This window comes from Andrographis paniculata, unplaced genomic scaffold (genome assembly GCF_009805555.1).
Source record: "Andrographis paniculata isolate CXL003 unplaced genomic scaffold, ASM980555v1 Contig83END, whole genome shotgun sequence".
Lineage (NCBI taxonomy): Eukaryota > Viridiplantae > Streptophyta > Magnoliopsida > Lamiales > Acanthaceae > Andrographis > Andrographis paniculata.
The window spans coordinates 1,103,225-1,106,859 of record NW_026137621.1 but is presented as its reverse complement, the minus strand read 5'-3'; positions in this window follow the sequence as shown (position 1 = coordinate 1,106,859).

The window sequence follows — 3,635 nt, the reverse complement described above, 5'->3', positions numbered from 1 at the left end:
ATTTTAAAGGAGCCTAGTAAAATCTACGCATATATATAATATTAAATAATAAAATTTTTTGAATTCAAATTCGGTAAATTCAAAAGTAGTAAAACCATATTCAAATAAATTTAAAAAGGATAAACTGTTTTTTTAGTCCCATAACTGGACCCTTTTATCATTTTAGTCCAGTAAGTGGAGCCTGTCGCAAACTAGTCTCATAAATGAAAAATTTTCGTTGTTTTAGTCCTCCTGCGCCGGAGACGCCCGCGTGGCTCGCCGGAGGTGACGTGTCCGCCAGGTGTCCCGTCAGGTCAGCGACACCTGGTGGACACGTGGATTTATTTATTTTTTTTAATTCTTTTTAATTTTTTTAATTTTTTTTAGTTGTACCAAATAAAAAAATAAAAAAAATACAAATAAAATTTAAAATAAATTAAAAATAAGTTTTAAAAAAAATTAAAAAAATGAAAAATAAAAAATAAAGAATCCACGTGTCCGCCAGATCAGCGACACCTGACGGACATGTCACCTCCGGCGAGCCACGCGGGCATCTCCGGCGCCAGATGACTAAAACAGCGAAAAATATTCACTTATGGGACTAGTTTGCGACATGTTCCACTTACGGGACTAAAATGATAAGGGGGTTCAGTTACGGGACTAAAGAAACAGTTTACCCATTTAAAAAATATTGAATTCGGCACATCCGAAAATCATCCCAATTATCGAATTTGATTTCAAATTTAATTTGAGTTAACGGTTGGTTAATCAATAATTTTGCACACCCCTATTAAAATGGGTCGAAAGACCTGGCACAAACCTGACCTATTTAAACCCAACCAATCCGAAAATAATATGTTAACCCGTTTAATAATTTTTTAAACATGTTAGATAACTCTACGCGAATCCGACACGCTCAAACCCAACCCAACTAACACAAAATTGACCCATTTATCCATTTTAAAATCTTCTACTATTAAATTTCCATAAATTAAACAACAATCAAATAACTAGTCCAAAAGAAAGTTAAATGTCACTAAATCAATAAGAAATCATCTTATACACATACACAATAAATAATAAAATTATTTATATTTAGGTTGCGCTAAATTAAAATTTACAAATATTATTAAATTAAAATTATTATTATATATATTAATTACTATTAATTTATTGTAATTGGATTGTCGTATCAGGTTCGAGTTGAGGCTCTTAACCTTAATTCAAGCATTTTATTATCATGTTAAGTTTTATATCATCTCGTATACATAATCGGGTCAAAATCTTGGAGTTAAACTCAATTAATACGTGTCGGATTGTCGTGTCATATAAATTTTTACCAGCTCTAACTAGGGTTGTAAATGAATCGAATAAAATCAAATTCTACAATATTTTATTCGATTCGTGAAAAATATTTCACTATTCGATTCATTTCGAATTTTAAAATAATATTCATATTCGATTCGAAATAGTTTTCAAATTATTCAATTCGATTTGAATACTATATGAATATTTGATTCAAGATGTGATTTATTTTTATGTTATCCGATTCGGTTCATTTTTTTTAATCTAAACTTTGAATAATAATATTAAAACAAGTTGATAAAAAATTTGTATATATTCATTATTTATTATTTTTTCACATGGAAAAAAAAAAGCCTTCTTGATTTAACATATATAAAAATAACATCGTATAGGTGTAATATTAATTATATTATGTTTATTTATATAAAATTTTAAAGTGTTATTTTTAATAAATTTAGTTTTATTTATTTATTTTGGGAAATACATATATATGTATATTATAATTTATACTATGTATACGTTTTTTAAATTATAGAATTGAATACTTATGAATATCGAATCGAATATTAAAGTTTCATATTTAATTTGTATTTAATTCATATTTGAATCGAATTGAATATTTTTATTCAAATTCGAATCATAAAATTAAGAATATGAATATCAGAACAAAATTATTTGATTCATTTACAATCCTAGCTAGCTCTAACTATATCTAAATATAACATATTTTACCCATATTTTTAATAAAGATATCTTGCTTTTATTAAAAATATTTCAAAATTAATAAAAGATTACTTCACCTAAATTACATAAAAAATTTCAAAACTATTAAGTTCGGCCAGGGATTTACCCAGAACACACTCGGAGGGTAGCGGCTGTGGGTTCTCGTATTAAAAAAAAAAAAAGACACTATTTAATAATTTTTAATAATTAACTATAATAATTTTATACTTCCTAAAATGTGTGATGAGTTAAATAAAATACTATAGACTCTTAGGAAACTTACAAAAAATATTATGTATATATGTCTAATTATTACTCTTGTCTTTTTAATTATCACCATATCAAATATATCCGAAAAATATCACAATTTCGCTATTTTAGTACATTGACCGTTGAATGGTACCTCACACAATATTGGATAATGTATAGGAGAATTTTAACGAAATTGTGACATGTACATGCCATTTTTAGTGAAGTTGTGACATATACATAATAAATTTTACTAGTTCCATGAACTGCAAGTCATTGCAACTGGAATGAAAATTCACGTGCAGCCAATGTACGAAATTTTGACACATGCAAGATATATTTTTACTACGATGATAATTAAAAAATATGAATAATAACTGAGTATACGTACAAATAATATTTTTTACAATTTTCTTACCAAACATTCAATTGAATTTTAAATTATTAGACATAAATTAATAAATTTTATGTTCAAACTTATTATAAATATTAGTAAAAAATTAATTATCAACATATTTAAACTTTTATCTAAGATAGATTATTAAAATAATAATATATGGATAAAAATACTTGTTGAATGTTTTGAAAAAAAAAAATAATAACAGTTTGATATAATTTTGTTAGAAAGAAAATTATCATATATCAAATAAAACTACAATGTAAGAGTATTTTTATATTTTTATTTAAATATGAATATTAATTTAGAGTAATATTTTATAAGAGAAAAATAATATATATCTATAAGGAATTGCAACACTATTTTTTTTTTCCCCTAAAAGCTAAACCCCAATTAAATAATGATAAAATGTTTTTCATAATATTTTATTAAAATGCAATTTAAATAAAAAGTCAAATTCAAAACACAATAGAATTAAAAATCAAAGAGAACAATACACACTTGTATTAAAAAGTCCATCTAGAGCCCAAGTTCCAGCGGCCTAAAAAAATAAAGGAGAAGGTCCAAAATGTTTCTCTGCCCAATGGGGAAATTTAATTTAGGTGGATTAGGCCAAAATCGAACTTGGGAGGTGAGAGGTGAAAGAGCATCTCCAACCGACTTTTATTTATAGTGTTTCAACTCTATTTTTGCCGCGATGCTGCTCCAACCATACGCCATTTCATGCATCAAATTTAGAGTTTGCTACAGCAAACGCCATTTATTTATTTATTTTTTATTTTTTATTTTTTAAAATTATAAATTTAACTTTTAAATTTAATTTTTATTTTTAAAATTTTATTTAAAATTATAAAAAATAAAAATTTGTTTAAAATAATAGGAAAAATGGAATATTTGAAGAATAATAGTGAAAAATGGAATTATGGTTGGAGTAAAATTACTGTAGCAACTGCATGTTTGGAGTTAAAACTGAATAAATGGA